This window comes from Protopterus annectens, chromosome 7.part0, assembly GCF_019279795.1.
Source record: "Protopterus annectens isolate FY-2018-M chromosome 7.part0, PAN1.0, whole genome shotgun sequence".
Lineage (NCBI taxonomy): Eukaryota > Metazoa > Chordata > Ceratodontiformes > Protopteridae > Protopterus > Protopterus annectens.
In genome coordinates this window covers 1,617,544,340-1,617,568,151 of record NC_056739.1, presented here as the reverse complement: position 1 = coordinate 1,617,568,151, position 23,812 = coordinate 1,617,544,340, and the positions used below count along the sequence as shown (strand labels likewise).

At 39.1% G+C, this 23,812-nt stretch overlaps 2 protein-coding genes across 2 annotated transcripts in view; both read left to right on the top strand.

Annotated features, from left to right (window-relative positions):
• The window catches only part of LOC122807148 (transmembrane reductase CYB561D2), a 902,611-nt gene that overhangs the window by 478,474 nt on the left and 400,325 nt on the right, over nucleotides 1-23,812 (top strand). The window lies entirely within an intron of this gene.
• TMEM115 (transmembrane protein 115) overlaps nucleotides 1-23,812 on the top strand; it is a 233,515-nt gene that overhangs the window by 37,111 nt on the left and 172,592 nt on the right. The window lies entirely within an intron of this gene.

The following is a 23,812-nucleotide window of genomic DNA, read 5'->3' as shown; positions in this document are numbered from 1 at the left end:
GCAGAAAGGCATGCTGTTTGTGTTAATGGGAGTAAGATATACCAAATACGATAATTATAAGCTATGACATGGTAGTAAAAATGGATATTAAGCAGGGAGAGTATGGGTTGGAGGGGTAAAAATTATTAAAGCAGGATTTGAAGGAGTTTGTTTGGTGTGCTTCTCAGCCTGAAGTGGGACATGAGCATGACCGGGAGTGGCTGAGATGCTGTTTTGAGCAGTGTTTTAAAGTTTGGGAGTCTTTAGACACATGGTATAAATACATTGATTTCTCTGCAGAAGTATGTGCTGTGTAAGTATGTAATAGAAATTGTTCGCTGGAGCAAAGATCTCTAATTGGAGAGTAGGGGTGGAGGGTATACTGTAGAGATGGGCATCTTTCTGGATGAAAGCATATATACATACAATTTGACAGTGGAATACATAGGATACAATAAAGCATGAGGAGACACCAGTAATGTAATAATAAAAGAAAAAAATATGAGTTTGACATTCAATAAGCACAAAAGTATTAGAAGCAGTCAGCTATGCTAAGAAGTAATAAAAAATAATAATAATGGGGCGAGAGCAAGTACTGAAAACGTGTAGATAGGGATCTGTTTCATATAAAAGTCAAAATGAGGCCAGCACTAAAGAGTGAATGTATATATAATATAATTTAATATGGCAAAACCAAAAGAATCAAACCGGTTTCAGCCCCATGGCCTTCATCAGTGATACAACACTGACAAATAATGAATACTTTAAATAGCATTCATAATGAATCAATTAAGTAAGATAAATCTGTATTTAAAGGCACAGTTTCCTGACGAGGGGTTTAATTTATACATGCAACCAATTTACAAAAACATTTACAGAAGGTCATTCAAACCAGGGGAAAATAATCCTCCTAATTTAATAATCCAACCCCTCTCTTTAGTATTCAGTATACCATGCCATCCCATTTTGTTGGATCTGTCCCCCCATATTTTGTCAATAATTGTAAAATGAAATTTGGCTGTTTTATGATTTAACACGTTTATATAGAGCATTTGTCAAACGTTGATTTCTAATGTCACCAAGATGTTCTAACATTCTAATCCTGACTGGTCTGGAGGTCTGTCCCACGTAAAAAGCGGAGCAAGAGCAGGTGGCCAAATAGACCACCCAGTCCATTCCACAATTTCCAAAATATTTTATATTGTACACCCTGCTGGTGTTTCTGCTAGAAATTCCTTGGATTTAAGCATATGTATACAAAATGAGCAATGCCCGCAGGGAAAAGACCCAATCAATTTGTTCCCTGTTAATATTAATTGCTGACCCAAGCCTGTAAGTGTGCGCCCAGTTTTGAAGTGATTGAAAATATGAGCCCAAATTACGGCCTCTGCGATATGAAAATTGACACTGAGTAGTTAGTATCTCCTGATTAGCCAAAAGAATGTTCCAATTATCCCTAATCACGTTTCTAATGGCAGTGATATTCCTGCCATAAATTGTCACAAACCTATGGAGAAACTGACTGCCCCTCCCCTCAACACACCACCGTTTTGAACCAAAATGTTCATCACATTGATCACTGCTTCGGTAACCTATGATGTATAGGTTATATCCTGCCAAGGATATAGCAGCTGGCCAGCTTCCAAAGCTTCAGGGCTCCTTCCACGTGCCCAAACTGTCAGGCAGCTCTAGCTGAACCGACTAAAGGACGAGTTTGGGCACCAAGCCCTTCAGAGCTGTACAGCCACTGAAGAGTATACTCCTCTGAGGCTTTTGTGAATCAGTGGTCAGCTTTTTCTGTTCTTTTGCTGGGCAGATAAGTTCCCTTTGGGGGGAAAATCTTCTATTCAACTATTTTTATTGATTATTAATAATTTTCTTTTCAGGTAGGTTTTTTAAAGCTAGGAGTTTGTGTTTTAGCAGACTGTCATGAGAATATATTGCACTTATAAATGAGAGCACTCCTTTTTCTTGTCTGTTTAAAAGTTTAATTTTAAACTTTTTCTGTGGAGAAATTTTATTTGTTTTACTTTTGAGAGCTGGCAAGTATTTTAAAGTGATTTTTACTGTGTTTTTGTGTGAAAAGGGACTTTGAAAAGCTTCAGATTTTTACAGTCTTTTTGCTGCTTGTTTTCCATGTATAAGGGACTCCATTTTTGGCTTGACCATGGAGTAAGCAGTCAGTCCCAAGATCAGTACTTCTTCCAGCCACAATATATTAAAAAAAGGTAGGCAAACAACTTTTTCCACCAGGGCAGACTTGCAATTTGGGTGGATGACGCTGCTGTGGCCATTTGTTGTACCTCAGACCACTCATCTTTTACCTTAGATGCCTCTTGTGCAGCAGCTTCAGCCTTTCTGGACCAGGGATTAGCAGTGTCCTCTGCTGCTGTTGGGGTTCCCTCAGTGGGCAAGAGAGAGCCACTGTGTTTGGTCCTGGGAGATGGAACAGGGAAGACCTCCTTGTTTCATCAGAATGTTGTGCCCATCACTGGGGAAGCTACTGCTGCCATTTTATAACACTTTTGGCCCCATTTTTCAAAAAGAAACAGAAAACTAAACATGCCAACTCTTCCTCAAATTTCCTTATACAGGAGTAGTTTACTAGGTTTTGCTCAGGCTTTTGATCCTTCTTATTTATTGTTTTCTGGTAAAAGAAAGAAAGGATACCTCATTTCCTGAAGAGATTCAAGATTCTCTTATTTGGACAGGAAGATGAACAGATAGGTACAGGTTCTCTCCTTGGTTTCCTGATTAAGTATTGGAGTTGAGCTCAGTTTCTGATTCTTCCTTTGGGGTCCCTCTGTCTTTGAGACTATTTGTAGAATGTGCCAGCATTTTCATTGGGAGTGCCCTGAGGTTTCTCAGTCCCTCAGAAAATTTTCTAAGCTGATACAGAAGGAATTTCCTGAACCTTCACTGGTTCTTCCAGTTCTGTTAGCTTTGGAGGATGGGTGTCTTGGCCTGTATTTTTTCTGGATATCTAGCCTGTTGCCCCTCAAAAGGCAGGTAAAAAGACTGAGGAACTTCATACATTCTAAGTTTATATACACTCTGCCCAAACATGACCCAGCAGCTATAACTTAGTTATTCACACTGCTGCTAAACAGTTAATTGCTATCCTACTCTTTTTGATAAGGATGGAAAAATTATTGATGTGGAAGGGAAAATAGTGTATGCTTCTGCACGGTTGAATTTCAGAATTTTGAATAGTCAGGCTCACACTTTAATGTTTATTTTAACTAATTGTGAAAGTATGAGGAATATTTTGTCTACAGTTTTTTCTTGTGAGGAAACATCTGCTTTAAATGTTTAATTTGTTCTACTGTACTAGTCGTTGCTCTCTTTTTACTGTGTGTGTGTGTGTGTGTGTGTGTGTGTGTATATATATATATATATATATATATATATATATATATATATATATATATATATATTTATTTATTTACATTTGTCAGGGCAGGAGCCAAGTGGATTGGGAGTTTCACTTGTGTGTGTATATATATTGTGTGTGTGTGTGTGTGTGTGTGTGTGTGTGTATATATATATATATATATATATATATATATATATATATATATATATATATATACATATGTATATATGTGTGTATATATATATATATATATATATATATATATATATATATAATGTACAGACTAGGTTGATACTTCTAACAGGGTTATGGCCTCTGTCTGGTACTATTTTGATGGGGTTTGCCTAGCTACATTCGTAGGACCTCCCAAGGTGATGTGAATAATGACATTTTATTTTTTCTTTTGGATATAGATTCACTTTTTGGTTCTTTTGTTGCATAAATGATCAAAAAGTGTAATGAAGGGGGTAGGTTAAATGAGGGAATTTCTCAATATTTTCTGTTCTCCTTTTTCTAGTTTTCTAAAGGATTCTCTAACCCCTGCTATTTTGCAAAACTGGATGAAGGGTGTTCCAAAAGAATTCAGGAACACACCAAACCAAAGCCAGTCCAACTAGTCAGTTTGGCTAGTTATGGGACTTTGCTCCCCCTCCTACCCTGGCAGTCCCATTTCCCTTCCAGGAAGTCTAAACTCCATTTTTCTCTTTGGCAAGGGATATTTTCAGACAAATGGGCTCTATCATTCCTCGAGGTTATAGATGGCAGAGAGGATAATCCTCCTTCCCAGGAGGTTATTATTCATCCACCAGACCAGATTCTCTCATTTTCGCCTGTCCTTCATTGCATGCAGTTCCAGGGAGTGATAGAACCAGTTCCTGCTTCCTAAGTTGGAGAGGTTTTTGTTCAAGGATGTTTTTAGTGCCAGCGAGGAGGCTTGGAGACCAGCTCTGGATCTTTCTTCTTAGACTTGTTTGTGATTGTACCTAACTTCAGAATTATGTCACTTCATAGTTTTTTACCTTCTCCTACTCTTTCAAATGTTGTGGTAACTCTACATTTAAAGATGATCGTCTCCTTCCTTTTTATCCAGACATGATTTTGGGTGTTTCTTAAGGGTTTTGTATCTGGCTCATTTTATCAGTTCTCTACTTTACCCTTTGGACAATCCACTGCACCAAGAGTGTTCACTAATGGACTGGCTGCAGTTAAACCTCATTGCAGGCTACAAGGTATCCGTTTTCTTTTTTCCATATTTAAATAATTTGCTTTTCTTTGCAGATCCTTTTTCAAAGTGTCAGGAATCTCTCACTTGTGTGAGAGGTCTTTTATACAAGCTGGGATTCCACAAAAACATTAAAAAGCCCTTTTTGACTATTTCACACAGGATTGTCAGCTCAACACTTAAGTTCAAAGAACTTGTCTTCCACATGAAAAAAAATAGATCCATTTCTAGATAGATGTCTGAGGTTTTCCCCTCAGACTTTGATTACTGCAAGGGAATACAAGGCCATGTCCAACCCAGAGTTGATGGACATGCTCCACCTAAAAAAAAAAACATACCAGAGCGCCACACGCTGAAGAGATATAAACCTCACCACAACGATAAATAGGACATGCTGGAGGGATAGATTCCTATCTCAGAGACTCCCCATGCTTTGGAACAGGATTCCAGTATACATCAGGCAGAGCCCCTCACTAACACTCTTCAAGAGAAACCTTGACGAGTGGATGGGAAACAGAAAATTTACCCCGGGGATCACTGCACTGGCTCTGCTGGACAGTGGCGCAGGGAACTAATGGCTCTGCTGGACAGAGGCACCGGGAACTAATCTAAGGGGGTGGCGAAAGCCAACACTTTCTGGCTAGGCTTATAAATGCCCTTGTACTTGCCTATGAACCTAGGAACGTCAATATTTTGGGTGTTATGACATATATGATTCTCAAGATAACTCTGGCAATACTCCATATGAGAAAGATACACTGGTATCTGAAGTCTCTTTGGTCTCAACATTAACATCCCTTGTCTTTTCAGCTTTTCAAATACCAGTGCTGTGGTGTGCTGATAGAAAAATGATTTGGTGGAGATGGCAAATATCCCTTAATTTGGGTGACCTTTTATCCCTTCCTGTCCCAGAGCAGTGAGTCATCATGGACTTTGCTTGGGGGGCAGTTTCAGGAGGAATAATGGTGCAATGTGTGTGGGGCACCTAGGACAGACTTAAGCACATACATTTGAATGAGATGCTTGCCCTTATCAAAGCACTTGACTGTCTGAATCATTGTTAGGTCCCCAAGACCTCTTCAGATTGTTTCAGGTAATACTGCAGTCATGTGTTACATCTTCAAGCAAGGGGGACTCAGGTTAATACCCCCTTTGCAAACTAGCCTTGTTAGCTTGTGATATAGCTTCACATCACAGTCTCCCTGTACAGGAATCCTTCATTCTGTCAGAGCAATATTGTGTGGTAGATGAGCTGAACAGAACAGGGCAGACCCTTGTATATGCCAACTAGATCAGGGTTTTTTCCAAGATTGTATTCATCTTTGAGGAGTACCTCTTAATAGGCCCTTTTGCCTCCTCTCAAAATAATCAGTTGGCGAGATTCTGTTCCAGGACTCCATGTTATAAGGCCTGGAAAACAGATACCATTTTCTTTTTCTTTGACAGGAATGTTCCTGCATGCTTTTTGACCCTTTCCACTGATATACAGGGTGCTTATGAAGATTCAGGAGTCTATCAAGCTCTTTGTAGAGTCTGTGTTTTTCTGGCTCAGGCAACAGTGGTTATCCCTTCTTTTGGAAATGGCCAGGGGCAGTTGCCACAAACCTCCTCACAGAATGGATCTACTCACAAAATCAGTGTAGTTTGATACAGCCTGACCCAAATCGACCCAAATCGACTTCAACGGACTGTCTGGATGATAGGGTCTTATTTTGTAGGCTCATTGGATCATAGTAGGTTACTAGCCTGTCGACCCAGAGGTTATTTTAAGCCTAGCTGCTTCATCCCAGTGTAATACCACATGTACTCTAGTCAGTACGTAGGGTTGTATTTAATAACTGTCCATGTCCAGGAGGGCTGTGGACGCTATCCCTGGTAAGACTTTATGGTGCTCCATCCACTTGTCCAGGTTCCTTTTGAACAGTGTCCTAAAAGGGCTCTGCTTCACATGAACTGGCAGCTATTCCAAAGACGCGGCAGTCGCTGGGAGACAAATCTGTCCCTCCAGCACATCCTGTTCAAATTGCAGGCCATATTTAGGTCCCTGGTACAGGTATCTCTAGTCTCATTTGATTTATAGGTGTGCAGCAGATTCATTAGGTTTGGGTCAGAGATTGCTCTATAAGCCAGGCATAAGTCTCCCCTAAGAGGTTTGTACGATTTTCCTTTAGGCACGTGTTTACAGAGGACATGTAGCAGGTGCTTATGGAATCAAGAAATTCTGCTACTAGTAATCATGTTTTAGCAAATGGAAACTTTTTGCTGGTGGCAGCAACATAACCAGCATCCATTCATGGCTGGTGGTTATCTGGTTTTACAACATTTGCATGAGTTTCCTATGGCCTTGGTCTTACTCCTCCAGCAAGGTTTATTTATTGGTCATTTCAGCAGATCTACCAATGGATCCTCCTTTTTCAAGGCGTTCTCATGTCAAAATGTTTTTGAAAGGGGTTTTACTCGAGGCCTCCAAAAACCCAGTTGCCCATTTTTGGGATCTTAATTTTGTGTTAAAGAAGCTAACACTTGCTCCATTTGACCCAGCTAATCTGGCTGACTTAAGGTTCTTAACATGGAAAACGAGTCTTTATTGCTCTGACATCTGCAAGAAGAGTATCTTGAGTTGCAAGCTCTTATGGCAATTCAACCCATTTCAAGGCTTCTTTGAGAACCAATCTTGTCTTTTATGCCTAAAGTGATATCTAAGTTTACTTTGTCAAACTATCTAGTCCTCCGTTTTCTTTACTGATCTTAAAAATGAGGGAGAAGGGATACTCCATGCCAAGGATGTCCACTGACAACTCTAGTACTATTTTGATAGAACTAAATCTTTCAGATGTTTGGATCTCCTGTTCTTTTCTTGTGAGGGTAAGAAGGGACAACTTGCATCAAGACGGACCATTTCCATATGGTTGTCTAAGGTTATTACCTTTTCTTTTTTAAATTCAAGTAACACATTTTTCCAGGCAGGGTCATGGTCCACTCTACCATGATCTTGACTTTATCTATAGCTTTTTGGAAAGGGTTGGATTCTAGAAGCTACAGCTTGGTCCTTTCTGCATACTTTTACAAAGTACCATAAGCTTGAGTCATTATCTAGTTCTAGATCAGGCTTTGCTAGGAACATTCTGTAGGGGCTGCTGGACCCTCCTTCTACCTCCCAAATGTAGTAAGCTAGGGTAATCTACCCATATAGCTAAGGCTACTGCAGCAGTGCTCAGAATGATGAACTTAGTACAGTTGTGTAAGTAAACCTACCTTAGCAGTAGATGTTTGAAGGACCACTGCTGGTGCAGTAGCCGCTCCCTCCATCCCCCTTGTTGTATAGTGTGTTTTTATGACTGGATGTGGGCATTTATTTTTTGTTCCTAGCAGGAAAGCTCTGAAAGGCTTGGTGCCCAAACTTGTCTTTTAGTCGGTCCAACTCAAGCTGCCTGGCAGCTTGGGTACATGGAAGGTGCCCTGAAGCTTTGGAAACTGGCTGACTCTTTTATATACTTCAAAAACAAATAGTTCTGCCACAAATTCCACTTAAATACTTTAATTAAAATATACGATGATAAGATAAAATAAAATAAACACACTGGCTCATAAACCGGATAAGCGCTTTTGGTATAATACCTTTTTCAAATCCTAAATGTTTGCCAGTGAAGCTTCCTCTTAAATAACTTCAGTTCACTCACTTAGATGCATTTAGTAACCATAACAGCATACACACCCTTTTAATTATGTCATTTTGAGTGCTGAAGAGCTATCCCTTTTAGTGCCGGTTTTAAAGGGATAAATGCATTCAGACCTGGTGACTGATCTGATTGCAAATTCATTATCATCTCTTCAATTTCTGTTTGGTTTACTAATTCCCCACCTCTTGGTGTTTCATGAAGCCTAGTTAATGCCATGAACTTGAAAGAATGACTGTCATTTATACTAATATGCATATAAAGTGCATTGCTGGTAACTTTTTTCTTATGTCAGATAAGTGCTTTAGGATACGTTCCTTGAGCATTTGATTAGTTTTCCCTATGTAGTATGCCTTGCAATGACTGCAGGTTGCCAGATATATACAAATGATTCCCTTGTATTTAATATATCGAGTATTGTATTAACAAGAGATCAGACTCTACTATTAGAGAAAGGAATGAGTTTCATACCCTCCTTGCGTTCACCGAGTGAATTTATCCTAGATCTAAATTATTTTGGGAGAAATGTGACTCTAAGACATCTCTTTGGCAATGTAAACAATGAGGACTCTCAAACTAGAATTGGATATAGGAAACCAAGTACGTTTGTCCCTGTAAAGGATGCTTCATACCTTGGATGTCCACAGACAACTTTGGTAGTATCTTGACAAAACAAAGAATGATAAAACGTCTGATCAGTTGTTCTTGTGAAAATAAGAAGAAATGACAGCCTGTGTCAAAACTGCCTATTTCCAAATGATTGTCTCTGGCAATTGCCTTGTGTAATTCGCACCACAACAAAGCTATTCCAGATGAGGTCAAGGTTCATTCTACCAGGGCCTTGGCTTCATCTATGGCTTTTTGGAAAGGTTTGGATTCTGGAAGTGTTCTAAAAGTAGCAACTTGGCCCTTTGTGCATACTGTTGCAAAGTAGTATCTTCCTGTAGCATTAGTATTACTTGGAGATTGAAAAAGGATGGGCATATTTTTTCCACTTCCTTGATGACTGGCAGTAGTCTAGTCTTGGGAAATGATGATGATAAAGATGTCCTGTACCAGGTGTCCTCCCCTTCCCATCATGTATGACATATCTCTCATCCTCATGTTCATTCTTTATCACATTTTGTGCTAGCTCGGGGGAAAAACACCACCACCTCCTTGAGCTGATTTTGTGGAAAAAAGCCATTTGTTTGAGCAGAAAACTTGTTTTTATGTAGGTCAACTTTTCTGGTTTTTTTTTTTTTTTTAAGTATTTATTGAATGTTTTAACTATGTTGTCAGAAGTTGTTTCTGATTGTGTCATTGGGCCTAGGTAAATCACCCTTATGCTTACAACATCTTCCCTATTGTTTAGCAAGTGTACTTACAGAGAGATTCTAATTGCCAGCAGGCACACCCACTGTGTTTGCCTTCGTGAATTGCACAACATATTTCATCCTGCAGTTTCCCTTGGTTTTATGAAAAAGAGTAGACAGTCATTTTTATTTTTTTGGGGTTGTATCTGCTGTATAAGCAAGATATCGGTACATTTATCTTTCAGGATGTAATTTCTAAATTAATAAGTTCATAGGGTCCTAGAAGATCGCAAGGCTAACAGCCCTATGGCCCTTAAGCCTAGCCATATTTTATCCCAAGTTGCCCCAATTGGTGGCTAGATGGGTGAAGTTTGCAGAGGTAAGGGTCTATGGTAGTTAATACCTACTTCCTCTGTCCAGGAGGGACATGAGTGCCACCTCAGGAGTGAGTTTGTGGTCACCCATCCATTGATCTAAACCACTTTATTCCAAAAAAAGAAGTTTGAGGACTTTGCCTCTAAAGATGAGGGTTTATCCCGAATTACACCTCTTGTTTTAGTGACAGTTCTGTTAGATCCTGTTTTACTCTTCTTTTTGTCAAGGGCAGTCCTTGTTTAAAGTTGCTTTTAAAATAATCTAGCCAGTCTTTGGAGGAATCTAAGATCTCTTCCAACATTAATGAATCTGCATTTTCTCCAAGCCCCCTTGCTTCATTTGAAATCAAAAACACCTAGATCTCTGAGACTGTCCTCAAACTATCCAGTTAAAGCTGGCACCCCCAGTCAATGGGGACAGGACATTTAGTTTAAGACCTCCTGGCCTTGAGGCTGTGGATTGCTTCTACTTGTGTGTCATAAGCTTTAACTGGAGTACAGTTTCCGAGATGTAGGTGTTTCTGATTTCAATGATTAGGATAAGGGCCAACTATTTCTCCTTTCTCTAATGACCTAGAATTTGAAGATTTGAAAAGGATGCAGCAAATGTGGTACTTGCACTTTCTTTCACTCAGTTCTTTCTTGCCAGCGGAGACTCCAGCAAGCTTGATGGGGTCTCTGTTGGAGACTCCAGCAAACCTGATGTTTACCCCACAAACCTCTTTGGTGGTGCCCCATTAGAGGATACTTTTAAAAGATGCATGAGTGAACTGGGACACAGCAAACTCTGTACTTAAGAAGCAGACCAGGTTTTCTTCCCTCCAGAAGAGTGTTCAGTTTGGACTGAGGCTGAGAAAAAGACAGGCTACGTTTTTTGTAATGGCCCATCATAAGGTCCTCACACTCCAGAGCGTAGCTGTCTGTTCAGTAGAGAAAGCATTTAGATCCATTGGACTGATTTGGAAAACATTGTCTGTTCAAACACTGAATTACCCCTATTTTCAGAAAGTTGACATATGGTATGCAACATATGGGAGAGGAGTTGACAGAAGACCCTTTGAGGGACATGATTAGGAACCAGGCAGCTGCTTTCTGTATTCTTGGCAAACTCAGACATAATCTTTATGGTCTATAATTTGACAGAGTTGCCAGAGCAAAGTGATCACCTTCACAGCTGGCTCCTCACTAATCTATCTCGGGTGAATTTGGTTTACAGGAGGGTGCCTAAAAAGATAACACGCACTGTACAGCAGAGTCGGTACAGACTCCAGTTTCATCCATCTCACGTTCTTAGAGTTATAGGCTGCATCTTTACTTTGGATGTTCCTGTTCATCAGGCTTTTCTTCTAAGTACAGACCCCCCCCCCCGACACATAATCATGTTCATTCACTCAGCATGGCCTTTTCCAGCAAATACTTACCTTAAAGCTCTAGGCTTGTTGGCACTTTGATATTTGTAGTTTGTTTTTCATATGAGATTATTCTAGTGGCAGTTTTGAATTAATTGGTCCCATTATATTGATCCCCTTTGCAATCTGTTTCAGATGTCAAAAGCCTGTCGGTTCCACCTGGTTATATCCAGTCGGTCCTCGATTTATGAACCGCATTCCAACTTCAGACTCCTCAGGCTACAGTTATCACACATGCTAGCCCCTAGTGTGAGGGAGGCATAACAGTGAGCAAGCCCTAGTGTGGGGGAGGCATAACAGTGAGCAAGGCTGTTCAGGGTATCTGGATGCCTCAAGAATCTTGCTTGGCTTCATGACAGAAGTGCAGTCAATATATGATCAGCATGTACACAAGTACCGTCAGAAATTACCATGAAATCGTACAAATTTTAAAGGCTTATCATACTAGAAGACTGAAGTGGTTTGCATGGGAACTTTTCTCCCTACACTCCCTAACTTGGAGGCCTGTACTCTCATACCCTTACAAGTCATAGCTCACTGTACCTCAAGAAAAAGGGGATTTCTCTGGAGTTGCTGTAGTGCCACTCTTTTGATGAAAACCACACCATTCGTGATTATGTTTGAGTGTCAATAATATATTGCATTTCAACGTGACACCTGTCTTGCTTACAAATCAGCATGATGGAAGTAAGGGCAGATATTCAACTTAGATTGTTTTTGCAGTAGCCAAAATATTTGGGTTATATTCTGTCAAGGATATGATCACTGGGGGGGCTTCCAAGATGGCTGCACACTGAGTATCACTGGCGGGCTTCCAAGATGGCTGCACACTGAGTAACAGCTTGTTTCTAGCTTTCCCAGTGTGAAAGCAGTAAATCAAGAGAGAAGGCCAGTAGACTTGCGTTTATGGGTAAATTTCAGTAAATGGCTAGTAAGTGCACTGCCTGGATGCCAGGAATAAAGAAATACAGAAGACCTGGAAAAAATCAGCTACAAAAAGTGAGGAAGAAACATTGACTGGGGAAAGTTCTGCAGCTGTTCAGTAAAACACAAGGCAACCTTCAGACATGGCTTCCAATAAACTATAGGAAGATACAAGACAGCTGCATACAGACCTGGTTAAAATAAACAAAACATTGATGGAATATATCAACACAAACAACAAAAGGCTGGAAAAATAAAAGAAGCTTTAAACAGATATTCTGATGAAATGATAAAGCTGCAAAAATCAGAGGCTGAAATGAAGAAAAGGCTGGCTCAGAAGAGATATTTCAAAAAAATTATCAAATTAGAGGACATAGCATGTCGGGAAAACTTGAGATTTTCACCTATACCAGAGAATCTGAAAGGAGCAGACTGCATTAATTTTATGAAAGCACAAATCAGCAACTGGACTGGTATTCCACAGCAGGAGCTGTTAGTTGAAAGGCCACATCGTGTGTACGCTCCAAACCTAGCTATAAGAAAGCAACCTAGACCTTTAATAGTAAAGATGCAATCCTACTAGTAGAATGGGTTGATTCTGACAAAACTGTGGCAGAAGGACAAAATACTAAAAGTGGGAGATAGCCGAGTGTTTGTGGAGAATGACTACTCATTGTACCAGGCAGAAGAGGAATAAATTCATTCCACTGTTCAGGGAATGTCGAGAGGCAGGTGTGAAATTCAAACTGTATCCAGCTGTCTTTAAGGTATTCTTCCCTGGAGGGACAACTTCATTTTTTGATGTATGTACATGCTAAGGAGGAAATACAAAAGTTTGTCCAACAAAAAGTGAGCTGTGAAACAGAAGGAGATTCTTTTTCTTGTTCTTCTGGTAATGTAGACCACAGAGAGACTGTACCCATGAAATCTTTTCCAGTATTTCATTTTAAAATGTTGGAGAGAAAGAAGGGAGCACAAGAGTTAACTAGAAGAATCGGGAGTATGTTGGAAATGAAGCAGAGACAGGATTTGGACGATGGAGATTAGTAATAAAACCAGTAATATAATGTGAGATTACAATACTAATTATATTTGTGAAATATGACAGAACAAGAAAATCTGGAAATGTTGGACTTCTTTAAAATTTGTTGGATTTGTGGGGGACTCCAATGACATGAAGTAGTGCATATACTTTAATGTTCAGAAAAATGCTCTGGGGGCAAGGGAGCCCGCATGATTTTTTGCAGGGGGGTGCAAACCCAGAGCCCCACCCACATAGCTCTCCCCGCCCCCTGCCAAAACAGCCCCGCCCAAGTCCACCCACCCCCAAGCCCCACCCACACAGCCATTCCAGTGTCCCATTACTTGGCTATTTCTCCCCATTTGCCATAGACACTGTTCAAATCTGTGTGCATACTGTTTTATGCTTTAGTTCTACAATGATTACAGGCAGTTGGATTTAATTTACAACTTTTATTTCAAACATTTATAGCCCAAACACTGAGACATTTACTAAACCTAAACAAAGCAATAGTCTTACAATGAAAACAGACTTGGCTTTAAAGCTTCTCTACTTTTGAAACTCACATTCAGTGAAACAGCATTGAAACCCACATTCAAAGAAAATGCATCTGGCCAGTGGCAGGTTATTTACCTTTGAACTGTTTTCAAGCAATAGGCTCCTTGCACACTGTTAGGGCCATGCAAAAGTTTTGATTTACCGGATTGTATTAATTATAATATATAATTGAATTATATCCCTTGTATTGTACAGCAACACTTGTTTGAGTGTCTATGCCAAAGTAAAAGTAATCTGAATAATTCCACATTAAAGATATATGAAACTAATGAAGATGTTGTTACTAGAAAACAACTGTATATTTCAGTGTTTCATCTACAAATTCAGTGCCTGCTGCCGTCAAAGAATAAATTGCCTATGTTAAATTAAAAAAATGGTAAGCTGGTATATTGCAATAGAAAATGGATGGCAAGCTGAAAAAACAGGTTCATAGTTATTAGGCATCTCATCCAAAGGAGGACATCCTCAGGACTGCAGCATATAAATGTACGTGCTGTAGGAATAGAACCTCAAGCCTCTACATTAAGATGTATTCTACTTGTGGTGCTACTAACGTAGCTTTAAAACTTTATACCACAATAGAGATACCATTTGCTAAACAAAACAGTTGCACATTGTAAATAGACTTGGCATGAGCAGCAGTAAACTTCGCTTCCCTTAAAACTCACAGTTCCTTGAAAATGCACTTGAAAATAAATTCCACCTGCTAACTCTAACTTGGGCATTTCACTTTCTCTCTCTCTCTCTCTCTCACAAACATACCATACCCCTCAAGGCCTCAACCTTAGTGCAAGAAGACACTCACATTGCTAAAGTGGTTAGAAAGACCTTCTACATTGCCCACCTGATCATGAAGGGATTTTATCAGACCAATGATAGAGTACATGCCCCATTCGGGATGTATCTCACTGTCATATGCTGCCAGATTGAAGCTGCTCAGAGGTGACATGGGAATAATGGACATGCTCCACCTCTGACCTGTGGATGGGAGATCGTAGGTTTTACCGGAATCAGGACAGATAGCCTAGTATAAACCTATGAACCTAAACCTGGACAAAGCCTAAAATAAATAGGGAAAGGTTATAAATATGGCTCTCATAAACTTAGAAAATTGCAAGAGTAACAGGATTTGTGTTAGAATGCATTTTTCTAAATGATATGACATCTAAAACTGAAATGTCAAATTTTTTAGCAACTTCAATCCTTTTTAGGAGGAATATGGGGCAAAAACCTGGACAGCTGAGGGGTATGCTACCTCCCTCATACACACACATATACACACACACACACACACACACACACACACACACACACACACACACGCAAAATAATTTTGGTCAGACTTGAATTAGTTCTGGGAAGGTTGCACTGAATGGCACCGTGCTTGATCTGAAGTGGGTGAAATCCTGGTAGCCAGTGATAACGGATTTGCAGCTCAGCAATGTGGAGCATTAAAGCATTTTTAGCAGAGCATTGTTTCATCACTACCTATTGTGTTTGCACATAAGCTGTAGTTATTTCAAACATTTGCCTTTTTTGATTACTACAGAGTACATTTACCCACCAGAGCTATTGTGTTTTGTCTTCAGTGTGGAGCTTACCTAGTTGTTGCAGGGCTTGGCTTTTAAGTAAGGTAGCAATGCTTATTTACCATATACCATTAAAGCCACCCAACTAAGTGTACTAACACACAAACACTGCTACAAGACACTGGTCTCCAATAAAATGTAATGAGCTTCTGAAAATACTGTAATCCTGTCCTTTTATTACAAATACTGTCATATGCATTTCAATACCCAAGGCTTATACATTATCTAGTTATGTAAATATTCTCTGCATGGCAACAACAAAAAGGCTTTCAATGCTGGTAATTCTTTAACAATATGCTTACTAAAGCTTACTTGCATCTTACAATCTCCGACAAGCTTACCTGATGTTCATTAAACCATGGCTAATTAAACAGAGCAACAGGGCACTGTGACAGCATGCAGTTCCTGAATAATAAGAAGCATAAATCAACAGTATAAAAATCTGATAGAAAACCAGAACATTCTGCAAAATCAAGGATAGATGAAAAGCCACGGTCGTATTTGTGATCTACCTTGGATGGGGGAATACTCTGCACACTTACACTGCATAACTGCTCCTTGCCTTCCTTGGACACATCCAGAGCCACTACAATGGAGGGTGGGGTGCAATAAGTATGTCATAATTTGAAATGTCTCTGGCTGACAGTGATGGCTCTGACACTCTTACCTCTCATCTTTAGAGCAAGAAATCTGGACAAAGCCATACATAGAACTAGAAGTGGGACACAGGCCCAAAAATAAGGCCAATTTTTAAATATTGCTCTTATTAACTTAGATAATAGAACAGTAGTAGATCTTGCATTAGTACGAATTTTCTGAAGGGTATAAAATCAAACTCAAATGTCTGCCATTATTTTCTAACTTCAATCTTTAATGACTTGCCACTAATTTGCCAGAAAACCACAAGTTTATGAAAAACGGACCAAAATGTGATGCAAAAATACCTGTCAAAAAAGGGACACCTTTTTAGTATTAACATTGTTAACTTGAGCAGCTAACAAAATAAGAGCATCTACATGCATTTCTGAAATAAAAGTAATCTATAACTCTGATCATTAGTTATATACAATTGTAAACCCTTCACATTTTCTTCCAAAATTGCCATTTTGGAGGAGGGATTATTAGGGGAGAGCAACATTTTGAGCCAAAATTGGGGACAATTGAGAGGTTTGGATATTTAATCTAGAGTGATTTGCACGTACCTCTCAATTTCTTAATGCAGGAAATCTGGACAAGGCCAAATATATTGGGGGAACATACAAACACTACTAAAAATTGCTCTTGTATAAACTTAAGACTGTCTTGCATTAGCATGCATTTTTCTGAAGGTTATGACGTCTGAAACTATGTGTCATTTAGTGACTTCATTCCTAAATGATTTGCTAGAAAACCACAAATTTTATGAGGAACAAACCAAAAATAAGAAGCAAATATCTATTCATTCTGCAAAGATATGGACAACTGAGAGGTATAGTTCAATCGGGGCTGTCTGAGATCACTACCCCCCCCCTCACAAAATCATGGTCGAATGGAGCCTCCCCCTGCAGCCATTCCAATGTCCCATTCCTTGGTTATTTTGCCCCATTTACCATAAACACTGTAATGTGCATACTGCTTTACTTCTGCGATGATATAGGATTTCATTTGAAAGTTTTATTTTGCGTTTTACAGCACAAACCCCAATACATATCTGTTAAACAAAGCAATGCAGTCTCACAATGAAAATAGACTTACATTAAAACTTCTCTGCCCTTGAAACTCACATGCATTGAAACAGCATTGAAACCCACATTCAGAGAAAATACATTTTGCCAGTGGCAGATAAATATTAACTCTGGGCTGTCTTCAAAATCATAGGCCCCTCGAACATAACATACACATGCTCTTCGATACACCTTCCTGGCTGTATTGCATTATATTCCTTGTACAATACAGTCCAGTTGTTAGAGGGCATTTTAAATTTATTGTTTTGAACATGTTTCCAGTAAACAATGAAACAAAATGCATACACCAATGACAAAACTGCCCAATTCAGAACATTTCCATCATAAAAAGTTTACTTAACCTTCTATAGTCCACCAGTATCAGTAAAAAATATGCACAATCTCTGAAGTAGTAAAATCCACATTAAAGAAATTTGTAACTAATAAAGAGGTTGCTGCTTTATATGTCATTTATTTAATCTACAAATAAAGTGCCTGTTACCCTTGAAGAATAAATTGCCTTTGTTGCATGCAATAAAAAAATGATAAGCTAGTAATACCGCAATAGGGAATGGATAGCAAACTGATAACAGGTTCATAGTTACTGGGTATCTTTACCAAAAGGACTGCAGCATCCACTTCCTTTACAACACAGTACAGTATCAGCAATGCATCTACCTACTGTGGGAGTAGAACCCACAGCCTTCAGCATCAAAAGCAAGGACACTATCTGTTGTGCTATTAACAATGCAAGCAGACTAAACATAAGCAGCACTAAACTTTTGCTCCCCTGCAGCTCTCGGCTTGTAAAATCTACTCGACACTCAGCTGTATCTCTGAACTTTGCAGCACAAGAAATCTGGAAAAAGCCAAAATTTATTGGGGGGGGGGGCCAAATATGCTTGTATAATGTTGGAAAGTTGCTAGAATAAAATGCTGCGTTACCACCATACATTTCACTTGCTGTATTACCACCATACATTTCACTGCCACATCCTGAACCCAGGGGACCCTGTACTAAACAGTCAGAGCAACATACCACTACACCAAATCAGCTGTTTTGTGAAAGAGGAAGACTGAAACTTAAATGGCTACCATTTAGTGAATTCAGTTCTCACCATAGCACAGCTGTCAACCTCTTAGCACAAAATACATGAACAAAGCCAATAATGGGTGAATACAACCCCCAAACATTCAGTGAATTCAGTTCTCACCATAGCTCTCATCCTCTTAGCAAAAAACACCCGGACAAAGCCAGTAATGGGGGAATATAGCCCCCAAACATATTCAGTGAATTCAGTTCTTACCGTAGCTCTCAACCTTAGCACAAAACCTGGATGAAGCTAATAAATACCTGAACAAAGCCAATACTGGGTGAATACAGCCCCCAAACATATTCAATGAATTCAGTTCTTACCATAGCTCTCAACCTTAGCACAAAACCTGGATGAAGCCAATAATGGGGGGGAATACAGTCCCAAAGACAGGGATACATTTCAAATATCCATCTTGTACACTTAAAAAATTGCTAGAATAAAAGCTTTTGTTACCATGCACTTTCTGAAGAATATGAAGTCTGATATTGAAATGAGTGGCCATTTTTTTTTTAACATTTGTTAACCAGGAAAGTCTGACTTGGAAAATAAGCTAATTTTTAGCAGAGGCCCAGGGAGAAACACTCCAGACAGCCAAGAATCAAATGAGAGAACATGTAGCTGTCAAGCAACAAGGACACAAATACAGAAACCACAGATTTTATGAGGAACAGAAAGAGTATGAGGGAAAAACCTGCAACATTTTTACAAATGGTGGTGGGTAGGGACTTCAGGCTCTTGCCACTTGGGCCCATGGTACAGGGTTCAAGCCTTATTCTTTACCCACCACCATGTAACTCCTAGGGCATTTTACACACACACATCATGAAGTATACACTTTAAGGGATCACATCAGCAGTTTGGTGCAGTAGTTAAGCCTAGTCTAAAATATCTTCTGTGACTAAAAAGCCTTCATCCCTATTAGTGTTCAGAGCAGTGTGCATTTGCATGTCACCATCTATTGAGTAAGCCCATCATTTGTCACTGTTGTCCACAATACTACAGAATATCATATTAACTGCTGATGCCATGGAAGACATCATCATTATTAGTTGTTAGAAAGCACACACTTTTAAGGAATGACACCAGTGGTATGTTAAAAACAATATGAGTCTCAAAATATTTATTGAGAAATCAAAATAATATAGCTTGTCAGCCTTTACCAGATGTTGATTTATCCACATCATATGTATTGATGAACCCATTGCTAATCAAATCAGTTGCTGTGTTAAACAACCATAGGATGTGAATCCACCTGGATATGAACCACTGTCTATATATGTAAATATTCTTGAGAGCTCTGCATCAACTGCTTCCACTACAGACTTTAAATTACAGGCCTCAGAAAGTACTGGCATAAGCATGGTTTTGGAATGCTCATATATCCCATTAAATGTATGTTGAAAGATCAAAATCTTTAGACATGTCAGTGTTCACACAACTGAGAGTCAGCCATATCACCATTGTTGGTTGATGAAATCCTGTTTATTACATTAGTTGCACATTGCCAGACTAGATTCATGTTGCATTATCAAAGGCAGTTTTGGCAAATACAATAAATAAATAAAAAACAGTTCACTGGAACCACCTTCAGCATAAACATTTTTTTCAGGGAGCAAGACCCCCCTATACACCCCATGTGGAGGGACTGCTGACACACACACACACACACACACACACACACACACACACACACACACCTACCTTACTAAAGCCGCCCTTTTCAGTTCCCGCTCGCTTGCAAGAGTCCCCTCTCCAGTAAAGTCCTCTAAACTGTCAGTTTCATCTCCCGTGCTTCCCGCTCGCAAACTTCACGCGATGATCACAGCATCCTCTAAACTGTCCATATTAGTTCCCACTCGCAAACTTCGCGCGATGATGTCAGCACGCCTGCGACTGGACTTCTTAAAGAAGAACGCCCTAAAAAAATTTTTTTTTTAAAATCAAAATTAACTGGTCAGCAGATTCCAGGGGGGTGCAAGTGCACCCCCTTGCACCTGCCTGCGGGCGCCCTTGTCTGGGGGGGAGAGAGAAGGGAGAAAGCTAACTATAAGTAAAGAAAACATTTTATTTTCTTAACAGTACTGTATTTGTTGTGTATGGTTTTCTTTGCATGCTATTTTTTTTAAGTGTAATGGAGATTGTAAGCAGGTTTTTTTTTTTCTTTTTCTCCCCTTCTCTTTCTGTTCTTGTACAGTTGTAAGAAGTATGGGCAGTTATTGTTGTGTCTTTCGCCATAGCGGAACTCCGGTCCACTAATGATTGGCAGTAGATTTTTATGTACCGAGTTGCTGGCCCTGACACACAACCTTCAACGAAGGTATGCCCATTCACGCATGTCTCCACACACAAGACGCTCTAGCTGAGAATCGAACAGGACAACATCTTACTGTGAGGTGACAATGCTACCGCAGCACCACCACCGCAGTGTAAGAAGTATAGGCAGTGCAATGTAAAAAAAAAAAAAAGCAGGAGCCTGGTTGGAAAGGCATGGCAGAGTTGAAAGTAATGGTTTTTCTCACTCTTGCATGGGGAAATGACTGGATTGGGGACCGTGGGTTGAAAGGAGAATGTTGAATGTTACGCTGCTTTTTTTTCCCTAGGAATTGCCTGTATACTTAGTAGTAATTCTGCAGCTGGCCTTTGTTGTCATTGAGGCAATCTGATAAAGAGAAACTGGAGACAGTCTGGTGGAAGGGGATTGGCTGAGGGAAAAGAAGAAAAAAAAGAGAGTAATTGACTAGAACATAATGTTGTCTAAAACCAATCGGGGGTTTTCCAAGCTGGGACAGCTTTAATGATAATACAAAACCAATTGGATTTGAAATAAAGGTTTCTCAGTCTTTTAATGCAGTGGGGATACTAATATAAACAGGTGTTTCTGTTTTTTTTTTTTCTCCTTTCTCTTTTCCTTTGTTCAGTTTTATGAAATGTAGGCACTGCAATGTAAAAAAAAAAAAAAAAAGTTGGGGAGGGGAAAGGTCTGGTTAAGAGACTATGACAAAAGAAAAATCAGTGTGCTTTTTCCCATGCTTGCATGTGGAAATGACTGGGTTAAGACCCTAGGCATTATCCAGGAACAAGTTTATTACAAAGTATGTAAATGAAAATGAATATTAAATATTATAAGGCTTTTTTCTGGTACAAAAGGGATCCTTAGCAGTTTTGTGTCTGGTTTGCATGGCAGTAGAAGACAATTTGATAAAGAGAAATGGCTTGGAGAAAATGTTTACCGAAAGCATTGAAGTGTTTTCTCAGCTGGGAGAGCTAGAAAGATAAAATCAAATAGCACAGGCTGTACCATGCATCCTAGTATGACTAACCTTTCTTTTTGGTTAATTCTAGGCTGTCTGTGTGGCTATCAACTTAGAACTTTTGTTCTTATTAGGAAGCAAAAACTTCAATATTTGAAGGTGTACTTAGTTTTTGTGTTGTTAATAGGTTGTAGGGGGCTTTAGGGGGTTAGTTGGTTCTGTTTGAGGGCTTTCAAAAAACAAAAAGTTATGTAAGATGTTGCATAGATTCAAATGGATATGACAAGAAACAACTGTGTAAAAGACCAACCTGCCGAACAGTATATGCATGTAACATAAAAGTTGGAGCTAGACATTTAACAAAAAAGTAGTCCTACATAAAAGGTGATAACTATATAAGAAAATGATGCTTTCTGTAACGTCTTTCAGGTTGAATGGTCTTCTAGATTAATGTATAAAAAAGAGAGTAGTGAACTGTATTTAAAATATGCATATAGTTCTGCTACAGGAGACATACCTGAAAAGAACTGAATATGTGAATTTGATAAAGAAGGGCTTTCAGTATGGTTATTCGGCGTAATATCTGGGGGAAGGGAAAAGAGGAGTACTTATATTAATTGCAAGAAGAGGTCCAGTAGTGATAGAAGAGGAAAAAAGATGATAATGGAAGATATGTAGTACTAAGGGACTACTGACAAGAGAGTAGGATTACACTAGCATGCATTTACATTCCACCTAAAACTGCTATATTGGAGATTAAAATTCTGGGAGAAATCAGCAAGGACTATTAGTTATAGGTGGAGATTGTAATTTGGTTTGCAACACTGAAACTGTGTCTGGGGGGGGCCTAGAAGGGAAGATATAACAAAGGGTAGACTTTTGAAGAATTTTATGAAAATGTTTGGTATACTAGGAGTTCGGAGTGAATTTACATATTATTCTCCAAGATCCAAAAACTGTGCTAGGCTAGATATAATTTATATCTCATAGGAAAATGTACATTTAATTGAAGGTCTTGAAATGTACCCAATAACTGTTGCAGATCATGCACTAATGGTAACTAAAATAAAAACGCAAGATAATAAAATAAAAATGAGACACTGGAGCTTTCCCACCTGTCCATTGAAAAGAAGAATTTAAGGAATGGGTTTTGGAATTAATTCAGGAGCTACTAGAGAAGATCGAAATTTCTTCTGAAAATATAGCTAGGGAGTGGGATAAAATTAAAGTGGAGCTTAAAACTAGGGTGGAAATAAAGGAAAGATAGATGTGGTTAAGAAGTAACAAGAATTATTTACAGGGACTGACAAATATTCAAGTATTGCAAAATTGGGGGAATCTCTCAGAACAAGAAAATGAGCACCTGCAAAATGCTAAACAGAAAATAAGGGATTACCTCGATACTATGCACACGTTTAGAAAGATTGCTGTTAAGCAACTGTTTTTTTGATGATGATTCTGGAGCACAAAAACTTTTAGTATAATGACTCGGGCAACAAAGTAGAAAGGGCTGTCACCAAGCTTAGGGAGCCTATAACAAGAGATCCTGTAGAAGTATTTGAAATATTTTAGAAGTTTTATGAAAGTTTGCATAAAGTAGAGAAATATGAAAATCAAGAAAAGGTACAGATGGAAATGTTTATGGAAGAATTAAATATGCCAAGGTTAGAGGTAGATAAGGCTCAAGTACTAACAGGATAGGAAGAGAGGAGCAACAGGATAGGAAGAGATGAGCTAAATGGCTAAGTATAACCAGTCTACAGAAAACCCCCCAGAAATAGATGGTATTCCTGTGGAAGTTTGGAAGCTAGGAGGAAAAAACTGATAAAGATCTAGAAGGTTTTGTTTAACAGTATTATAAGAGGAGGAGGAGAAGTACCAGCATCCCGGAAAAAAGCAGTGGTGACCGTAATACCTAAAGGGGAAGAGCCATCGGATCCATCTTCATACAGGCCCATTTCAATACTAAACCACAATTATAAAGGGTTTGTCTATAATGGCTAAAAGAATGGCAAAAGTGATAGCAAAATTGATAGATATGGATCAGTGTGGTTTTGTGAAGGAGGCAAACATTTGACAATATTAACATAACATTGATGACCCAGAAGGAGTCAGAATAAGAAAATACAACTGTTATTGGTGGATCTTTGCAGAGAAAGCATTTGACAGAGTAGACCAGAACAATATGAGCTGGGCAATGGAAGCATTTGCTTTCCTTGGTTGATTTAGGAGTATATATAAGGGATCAGAGGCGAAAATTAAAGTGGATGAGGTCCACTCTGATAACTTCTGCTTGAGGTAGAGGAACTAGGCAGGGTTGTCTGCTTTCTCCTTTTG